Raw genomic sequence first — 10,967 nt, 5'->3', positions numbered from 1 at the left:
TTATGTCCAGTTAAAATAGGGTTTTTATAACATTTTTGAATGATTATATTTTGCATGCTGAATCATTTACTTACGACATTGCGCTGCATATATATATATATATATATATATATATATATATATATATATATATATAAGGTAAAGTAAAGTTTGTCCCACTATACACCATGTAGGCGTTTGGGGGGAAAGGAGGTAAAGCTCCTCTCTTCCTTGACCTCAGCACTAGATGGGGGTGAGTGGTCAGCATCACGCCCCGGCCGGCTTTACCCCCGGGAAAGGACCCCGGTACCCATTGTAGAGGAGGCTGGGTGGGCCCCAGAGCCGGTCTGGACGCAGAGGCTAGAGGAAAAATCCTCTGCCCCCGTCGGGGATCGAACCCCGGTTGTCCAGCCCGTAGCTAGTCACTATACTGACTGAGCTATTGGCAAAATATCCATTGATTGCATACATTTTCGAAGAATTTCAAAATTTGAGGTGCAACCTGTAAACATTATCATACATATAAACAACAATCTTATGGTTTTCTGAGGTTTAAATCGTATACTTCTTGAACTACTGCTGAAATAAAATAATTCAGTATTTTGACTATTTAAATCACAGACATCTACTCACATAGATTCATGACTACCAATTTTCACCTTCCACAAGACTAGCATCACTAACCAGAATATCACAATCCAAACAAAAATGTCAGTTGTTTTTTGTGTACCAGTATTCAATGAATCTTGCAGCTAATTTAGCCCTTATACAAATACAGTACAGAATAAGCTTATAAATTCTTGAATCTGATTAATAATAAACTGAAGAGGCTTATGTATATTCCATCACTCGAGTACACATCCTGGTCAGTTACCTTCCAAGGCTCATAATTATAGGGTTATGTATTAAAAAAAACATTTTATAATTAAATGGTGACACATAAAATTATCTTTCATCCAAATCTCATCTAATATGTTTCTAAAAACAGAAGTTCTGTTTCTTTGTATTCTTTTTTAAAATATTCAACACTTTCTTACCGATATAACTTACCAGCATTAAACATGCTGCATTAGGACTGATAAGTATGAAGGACAAGGGAGGTAACAATATGGATCCAGCCTCAGAACATGATCAGGAAACTACGAAAAAAGGAATGTATAATGTTGGAACAGTTCAGCAACAGCTCTGACAAATGTACGGTTCCAGAGCTGTGGACGACTACAGTGTAAACATTCCACAGCAGTTACTTTTGTTGTTTTCCCTTGGAAAAATTAACACTAAAGCATTTTTCTGGGCCTACAGCTGAAATAAAATTAAAAGTCAACAGATGCTCAGCCAATCACACAATTTCATTTTTGTGGAAATCAAAGATTCATCAACACATTTTCAAAATCTTTCTGTACCAGTTCCGTTGTCCCTACATCCTCATACATTCTTTAACACTAATTTTGTGCAAATTTGTCTGATTGAAATTTTGTATGTATTTTGGTAAGTGAATGTAAATTTAGAATGAAATGTATGCACATTTTGACTTGCTGAACATCATCAGCAGTTCTACATAGCAGCCATCTCAAGTTCACAAGACAAATGTGCAGGCAGTGCGAGATTCGAAGTCCTACATCATCCTAATTTCTTTACAAAACAATTATTTTTCTAATTTTCTTTTTACATTCAATGAACACTGCTTTAGAAATACATAAATACTTGAGCTAAACTTTTTATGTCTTTGTTTCACTTTTATACACATTTTTAGAGTGATTATTTAACAGGATCATGAAAGTTTAAAGCACTGCATATGTTTCACAAGTCTCACATGTTCCACCTCATAAGACACAGAGTTCATGAGACAGTACTTGTACTCATTTGCAAACACATACAGTAAGATGATATAAAATAATAAAAAGATTCGTTTTTACAGCACATTAAATTAGATTTGTAACAAAAAGGGTGTTGTGGCAAGAATACTGCTCAGTTGCACTCAGCTGTAAGATACACTATTCAATTACTGTGGTCTGAGTCAGGGACTTCGTAACATTTGAATAAGTATAAGCATTTTTATGACTTCCTCAGTGAATAAAGAACTACTGGCCTTTATAATTATCTGGCAAAAAGACGGGAAATAAAGTGACTGCCATATCAACATCACACCCTTCAAATAACAAAAGCTTGGTTTCTGCTCACCTGTTCTTGAGGACATTATCCTGCAATGATCAACAACACTCTGAATTTTAATGTCACTACATACAGGCAGTTATTTCATTAAATATTTGTACTAGATCATATAATGCTTTTATGTTGTCACATTTCTTTCTCTTGCCTCTGAGGTGAAGCCAAAAAGTACAGAATGGTCAAGTCTATTGCTCACTAAATATTAACTGAAATTCATGGAGAAAACTTGTTCTAATTATGCTCTGTGTTCACCACAACTATGGTAAAGCAACAGTCTCTAGAAATCCAAATTTTCAGGAATTTTTTTTTGACATAAATACGTCTATACGGAAGGGTCATTCCGCAAACAAGTGAAAGGAAAATGTGTAAGATGGTTACCTAGGAAACGTCATCTGTTTATTCGTCATTGTTGTTACCAAGGAAACGTAAAACGTGTAAGATCCGTATAAACAAATAGACAACAATGTTTACATAGGTAACCAGGTAACCACTGTTGTCGACAATATCAACAATGTGTAAATATTTACCGACAACAACATTTCATTACATTCCATTACAATACATTACAGAGACATTAAGTACAGAGACGTATTTACGGCAAATTCTCCGGAACCGTGGTTCCACTGTCATTTTTCACAAACTTAAAATTTAGAAAAAGTTTTAAGTCTTTGCTCATGTGATTATTATGCAAAAATTCTCGGACAGTCAAATAAACCACCTAAGAAAGATTGGAGAACTTTCATAGTAATTACCCTCACAATTCATAAATTATCCTTGCAGGTGTTTCCTTTCAGAATGAAGAATATCACCACCCAGTCCAAGCTGTCTATGCCAGGAGCCCCCCCCCCCCCTTTTCAGCCAATGGCAGACTTCCCACAGTGCCAGGAGTAAGGGTTCTCTGGTGATTGAGCTGAAAAATAGACAGATATTGTTGGTGACAGTTTTAACTATAAAATCACTGTCTTTATACCCTCCTTCTACACCATTGATTTTAAACTTTTTCTTCCACATGGTTATGACACTTCATCTACTCATATGTTAACATTTATATATATCAGTGACTTACGGGCTGCTAACAGCAACCAGACATATAAAACAGCCTGTCATCCACAAGCAAAGACTGGAATGGCTCAGTTCTGTTCGCACCTGCTTGGTCCACTGTGACATGAGCCTGTGAGTCAGTACAGTGGTCGACTGCTCCCTGTCTGGACCATGTCCTCACTTGTCTCCTGCTGGCTTGCAGGCATGTTACTACTGCCTGCAATTGGAGTTGCTGTAAACACGAGTTCATTACATTAGGTTATTATACCTGAAATCAATTAATAATTAGAGATTGTGTTTGCATGACTAATACAGTAGAAGATACAGAGATATACCAAGTACACTGGAGAGAACAGAAAGAATGGAGAACAACATACTGCATAGAAAAGCATTGTTATACAAACCTCAGAAAAGAAGAAATGTTGGGAGAGCATAGAAGAAAAGATGGTCTGATCAGTTTTGAGACTTGGAATAGACCCTGGAGGCCCAACCTCTGATTGTTAAGACGCATTCATAAATTATTTCTTGTTAGCACATACGCAGCTTTCTATCCGACTGATGTCATGGTATCGCATTCTTGATTAATTTCAACAAAGTGCTGTAAAGTATCTATATACCAAAACCTGAAAACTTACATAACAAAGACAAATATTTATTGTCTTTAACAATCTTTAAACTCTAAGTGCAGACTTCTTTTCCCTATTTAAATATCATGGGAAGGTTTACGATACCTCAGCACTACTCCTGTAGCTATAAATTCAACGAGACATTGGTATGGGACCACAGCACATGGACAGCAAAGACGGTATATGTCACTAATGTTAAGTACACCAAATACACACAGTTTAACATACCTGAAACATTTACATGTGCATTCATAAAGTATAATTATTTCCAGTAAAACAGATATGGCAGAGTTCTGACTATCTGAACTTCCATTATCAGATATTCCATTTTATCTGATGTATACATTATTAATTTCCCCAAAAATATACTTTAATTTACAAATTTGTAATTTGTTAAATGCTAATTTAGTTTGGGAGATTTTTTCATTTGATGCCCTACTGTATTTTCGATGCTGCGCGGTAGGACTTAATAAAACTCAAATACTTCAGTAAGTAAGTAAAGTAAACATACTGATTTGTTGTGAGATTTGAAGTTCTTGCAGCATTGAAGATATTCACACATCCTTTTTCCCTGTGTTTCAAATTTAAACTGAATGGGATAAATGTTTTGGTGATTTCTAGAATCTGATTGCTTTTAGGGACAAAGACAGAAAGCAGTTTGACGAAAATCAAAACAAAACTCTGTACGTTGCAGACTCATACAATCACAAACTAAAGGCCGTGAATGTACAGAGTAGCAGGATCAGGAAAGCCAGGCAACGAGACTGGGTGTTACGAAACTCCAGACGCTGTACAGGCAACAGTCATCAGAACTTGTGTAACCAAAGGTCTCTGAGTAAAATGTGTCTTGATGCCACTTTGTTCAAAACAAATTCTCATTTGGACTGACCTAGGTGCAAACCTAGGCCTGCGCAAAGAAGCGCAACTAACCGTCTGAGCTGCGGCATGCCCAAGGTAATACCACTGGAAGCATCATCATTTGTGTTCCCAATTCCCTCATACTCACGTTATCAAACGCAATCTTCAAGCAGACCATCATAATCCATGTATATGCTTCATTTTTGTAACCACCCAAATATTTTTTTGAAATCTCACTGAGTTTACCACCAGTTTTATTAACATGTGAATGTTATTTCAAAAATGCATGAAATAAAGAATATCTGCCAAGCAGTATTATGTTGAAACTTGAAATTAAGTTTATGAAAATGTACTGTAATAGCAGTCTTATCAAACACCCCCCCACCCACAATCTTCCCCTTGCCCAAAACAAAGCTTCACACCTTAATAACTCTTTAGCAATACAAACACTTTTATAAGGACTGGGTGAGCACTAAGTTAAAATATTCAAATTTATCAGGTAAGATTCTAAAGAGTAATTCACCATTTGCCTTGGTTTGGCCATGATGAAGGAAGCAGTAAGCACCTCTGAACTGTCAAAACTTCTACAAGTCATTTTCATACTAAATACATAAACACTCAATTATTTCTCACTAACCACAAAAAACTGTAAACTCAATTTGTCAAATGGCACTTATGCAACAAAAGATTCATGTGCACAAAAGCCTGCCTAACTCCATCCTGAGCCAGCTGCATTCAGTTCGCTCCATTCATTCCCATCTCCCTAAGGAATCCTTCCTTCAGGGATACCACCCAGTACCTCATATTTCTTATGCAACAGTTCCACCAACTTGCAAGGCATAAACACTTCAGCTAAAAAAAATGCAAGATATTTAGATGAGAGGTAAAAGAAATTGCACAACAAATTTGGTTTCAAAATGAACTCATTTTAATGCATCAGCAAGCAAACACAAAATTCTTACAATACTGACAATTCAAACTGAAAGTGGAGCAGACATTCAATACTCCACTGCACCCCCCACTTCTCCGTTAACATAATGCTGCTCGGCATCATTGTAATCACTCGCCAGGCCTGCGAGATCAAAGCCAGCTAGTAAGAGCTCGCCTGAATCGATACCCTCACTCACGAACTGGTCAACAACACTTCTGTGGTAATTGTAATATGTGTCGTAAGAGCTACAAATTTGATTAAAGACCTCGCCATGGCGGTCGTGTTGGATAGCATGCAGAGTGCACGCGGTGCCTTTCCCAGGTCTCCTCCTGGAACTACAGTTGGTGGCTTCGAGTTGATACCAACAGTGAAGCAAGATGAAAACTTGGCCACGAATTGGATCGAGCGTTCGGCCCTGATGATTGCGACGTCCCCTCTGTACAGCATGGAGCCGGCCGTGTACTTTGCATCGGATGGGTAACACCTCACCATCTGGCTTTCAGGCTCAAAACAAGCTTTTGTAATTCAACTAAAGACAGCTGGTTCTTAGCCTTGGTGAGCAAAGGCTCGCGAGGTGTGACGCGCCCTGCCTTGTAATCTGAGATTATCATTGCCTCGCGAGGTGTGATGACCGGGGCATAGGCGGAGGTGGGGGTTGGGCACCAAGGCATTCTTCAATTCAGTCAGGTCAACATTCAGAGGGTTATCGAACCGGACAGAAGCGGTTATGGAAGACACAACCTGTGCAATCTGTCTGTTGATGTTGGTGTTGGCGTAGCTGATCTCTTCCATGCCCAGGTTACGTTGGCAGATGTCATGAACGGCTACATTTTCAAACATGAAAGCACAGTCAGAATTTTCGAGCATGGCATCGATGGCGAGGACAGTGTTGAAAGACTCTAAAGCTTTCCCATTCCAAGCGGGGGAGTGGACAGCAAAGTTAAGCTTGGTCATGTTTCCATAGTCAGCCGACAGCTTTTCCATCAGCAGGGATGTGAAGCCGGAGCCAGTGCCTTCATTAAAGGAATGAAAGATCAAGAATCCCTGAGGACTGCTGCACTCCTCGGCCAGCTGTCGGATGCGGTTCACAACGGGGTCCATGATCTGGGTGCCGATAGTATAGCGACCTTGGGCACAGCTGGGAGCAGCACCTCCATTTGCATTAATGAAATTATCGTCAAAATAGCTGACTGTAGGTGTCAGTCCGAATTTCATCTGTGAACACACCGGTCAACGTCCAATTTCAACATATCAACATTACACTTTGATACATTTCAATGGGCATTTCCCAATACAATTAAACAGGATGCACCTTGCTTCACTTATGAGATTTCAAATGTACATACCTACTACTGTGGGCTCCAGGTCAACAAAAACTGCCCTTGCTACATGCCTTCCTGCTCCAGTTTCTCTAAAGAAAGTCTTGAATCTGTCATCACCACCTCCTACAGTCATTTGACCATCTGGCTGAATACCATGTTCCAGGCAGTACAATTCCCAGCATGCATTGCCCATCTGCACGCCAGCTTGCCCAACATGAATTGAAATACACTCACGCTGAAATACAACACAACTTCAGACTACCCTGTCACATTAAAAGACATCGAAAAATCCTCATCTTTCATATGCTATTAAGTGAAACATGAAATTACAGTAGATTATGAATTTCTTAAATGTTTTAGAGCCACAGTTCAAAACCCACATATGGAAGCAGTGATTCTTCAGACAATGTTTAGTCAATATGAAATAAATATCATCCAATTTCAAGACTGCCATATTAATGCATGTACAAATATATACAACAGATGCATCACAATGGCACCTCATTTCATATAGAAGCTAACTGATCGTTTATAACAAATAAAATCCAGACTAAACTTTCTCTTACAAGGAAATTCCATCATTTATTCAGGCCTTACCAAAACTTAAAATTTCGAATTCTCGGAGGTAATTAAATTTAGGTTATATGATAAACGTATCACACAAAATTAGAAATTCACATTACTTCCGGATTAATTAGATGCCCGGTAAAATAAACGTTACTCAAGGCATCCTTCAGCAAATATAACGTCTCACACAGAGCAGATGGAATCTGTTTCGTCAGTCACAGTTGAACTACGGGTTCACTGCCCCCAACACGAGCTGACGAAGCAGCTGCTGCAAGGTGAGACTTGAGGCCGTCATCCTGTAGCAAAAGGAAGCTGGACATCTGCCAGATAAAGGAAATGCCTTACAGAACGAAGAGGAGTGAATAGTAAAAGAGAGGAGAGGAGAGGGTGGGTGGCTGATAGATGAAATGTCCATCCGCAAACGAACAAAAGCACAATCGTGCAAGACGCAGAACCGAACGTCCCCCGCCCCTCTCCGTCGCGGTGCTGACATCAAAGCATCGCCGTCCAAGTAATATCAGTCTTGCGTGCCCCTGAACTTCGGCAGACGCGCCCCACACGTGAGTACGCGAGTGCGAAAACTTTTAGCAAGAAGCAGGCCTCCTCCTCCTAGCAGACGCTCCGTTTCCAAATCTGCGGGCGCCGATAAAAATTTCTCTGTCCGTCCGCACGCATGAGACAACGGATAAACCTATTTCGATGAAATTTGTGGAAAACTTTACCAGAAACCGAAGAGATGCAGATTCCGGTTAATTGGGGCGGCCGTTTATTTGAGACTACTCTTAAAGAACAGACCTTTTTAACTCTTTACATGGAACTTCGCTTAATAGGGCCAAAGTCTTCTTGTCCCGATGTAACCCAATTAACCAGAATCCACTGTATTTGCATTTTCAGTTGGATCGGGCAATATTCAACGATCACTTTAAATGAGGATAAATACTTGGACCTTTTACTTACACGGGTAAAGAAATTCGTTGCAGTTTGTTCATCCACTTTATAACAACAGGACATTTTACATGGAAATTGCCATTGCCATTGCCATTGTTTTCTAGGAATGTGAAGATGGAGGCAGTATGTACCTTTGAAATGGTGGTAAGCAACACAACATGCTATAAGTTGTGAGGTAGCTGGTGAGATAACTTAAGATAACGCAGAAAGTCTTCTTGTAAAATTTATTATATGTAGGGTATACCATTGAATATGCAACCCAGTATCATGTACCATGGTACAAAAATGGAATCAGAAGCATGTTCCTCCCAGCGTAATGAACTCTCTCAACCTTCCCCATGACATTCCATTGAATTTCGTCCTGGTTACTAGGCCCTTGCTCACAGCTGTTGGGCTGTGCGTGTGCAAACAAGGTGTATTCATGAGCAGATGTTTATTCACAAGCATTTCTTTGCACCAGAATAATTTTCAGCTGTTTGTTAGGCATTTAGCAATGCATATCCTCTGAAGGAAGTGCAAAATAAGACAATACACAGAAAGTTAACAAAGTTTTGGGACAGCGAAAGTGTTTGTCTGTGACAATTATTAATCGAGTGACAATATGCCTCAAATTATGGCTGTACGAATTTAAAATAGTTCATCATCTGTAGTAGCAGAATGCAGCTTTAATATTGCCATTTGTTTCATAATTTTGTTTTCTAGGAGTTTCATGTATAGGAGCTGGGGCTTCATTTTAAATGGAATTCCCTGTAATTTGCTTCTTTTGGAACTACATCTGGAAAATAATTTTTAAGCAACTGGTTAGTACATTCCATTGTATTGTAACAATTGGTTTTTGGTGGTTTATGATCATAAGTATTTCTGCTGTATGGATATTTTTTAAGTGTCATTGCATTATCTTTCCACTGTAAGTGTCTCGTCACAAAATACTTTGAGTCAAATGAGGAAGGAGTTGCTCGCTCCCTTGCAGTACTCGAGTATGGTGCAGTGTAATACTTCATTCTGTATTAGATACGGATGGTTTCAGCGATGAAGATGTCTGTCTTACGTCATCCGGGCGACGATGATGGAAGCAGCAAGGACCTCTGAAATGTTGGCAAACTTCTACCAGACTACATAACACAGAAGACAGTCATTTTCAGACCCACTGCCATGAAAACCTCAAACCCTAAATAGTTTCAGTGTTCTTGTAGCAGTTTTCATGGTCCCTTTTGATACACCTGTTTTATTGTGCAAGACCCATTTGAGCTTTACAAGGTGAATGGTAATGCCATTCTTTTCTTCTGTTAATACTTGATACTGACGTTTTGTTGTTGTAATGTCAGCTCTTTTTTAGTAAGATTCTGCGTAGTTGCACTGTTTATTCAGGGAACTTCAACACCAAGGTCTGTTCTTACGATTTTTCTGTCACACTTTGTGCTTATTGTTTAAGCTTTTCTGCATCCAGCAGTGAGTCACACATGAATATTGCAAAGAAGTATAATACCACTTTTTCCTTCTTCACTGCTATCATGACATTAGTGTCAGTGGCCAATGCAGTATCACATGTAGAAGAAAAGTCATGACACATCCTTCGGGGAGTTTCTGCATCTTTTGCTCAGCATTATATTCTGTTGAACATAAATCTGTGATGTTCAAAATCTTGATCTTATGCTTTATTTATTTTGTAAAATTATTTCAGATATGTTCCAAGGGACTTTCTTTCAGTTTGCTAAATTACAACTTCCATTCTTTAAAAGCACTTCAATCTGTGAAAATAAAAAGGCCTCGAGATCCGGTCGCACATTCTTCCATTACAATTAGTACCGCCTGGCGTAGACAAGTTTCACATCTCTCTTCTGAAATACTAAGCACTTAAATCTATGAAAATAAAAAGACCTCCAGGTGCCGTAGTCTAGAGAAGTTTCATATCTCTCTTGTGAAATACTTTGCCATTTCGTATCCAAAGCACTTCAACCTGTGAAAATAAAAAGGCCTCGAGATCTGGTGGCAACATTCTTCCATTACAAATAGCACTGTCTGGCGTACAGAGGTTTCACATCTCTCTTCTGAAATGCTTTGCCATTTCGTAACCAAAGCACTTAAATCTGTGAAAATAAAAAGGCCTCGACATCAGGTGACATTCTTCCATTACAAATAGCAATGTCTGGCCTAGAGAAGTTTCACATCTCTCTTGTGAAATGCTTTGGCATCTTGTAACCAAAGTACTTAAAGCTGTGAAAATAAAAAGCCTCGATATCAGGTAACAACATATTTACATTACAATTGGCAATGTCTGGCATAGGAAAGTTTCACATCTCTCTTGTGAAATGCTTTGGAATTTCTTACCAACGTATGAAAATAAAAAGGTCTCGACATCAGGTGGCAACATTCTTACATTACATTTAGGTCTGTCTGTCCTAGAGAAGTTTCACATCTCTCTTGTGAAATACTTTGGCATCTCGTAACCAAAGCACTTGAGAAGCAGGATTGGTGCTCATATTGCACACCATGTTGTTGATCATTTGGTCAGTAAGAGAACTACAT

The 10,967-nt window shown here is 38.9% G+C and overlaps 1 pseudogene across 1 annotated transcript; it reads right to left on the bottom strand.

Moving 5' to 3' along the window:
• Positions 1–5,578: 5,578 nt before the first annotated feature.
• Positions 5,579–10,965, bottom strand: LOC110840069 (tubulin alpha chain-like; annotated as a pseudogene). The gene is made up of 3 exons (XR_015534203.1): positions 8,451–10,965; positions 6,951–7,161; positions 5,579–6,819 (listed from the first exon to the last, which is right to left on the bottom strand). The product of XR_015534203.1 is annotated as a tubulin alpha chain-like (transcript).
• Positions 10,966–10,967: the final 2 nt, after the last annotated feature.

The sequence above is a fragment of the Zootermopsis nevadensis genome, unplaced genomic scaffold (genome assembly GCF_977971745.1).
Source record: "Zootermopsis nevadensis isolate Lab colony 2312 unplaced genomic scaffold, Znev_1.0 Znev_ptg000008l, whole genome shotgun sequence".
NCBI classification, from domain to species: domain Eukaryota; kingdom Metazoa; phylum Arthropoda; class Insecta; order Blattodea; family Termopsidae; genus Zootermopsis; species Zootermopsis nevadensis.
Note: the sequence above shows the minus strand (reverse complement) of the source record. Positions and strands in the feature narration are given on the sequence as shown.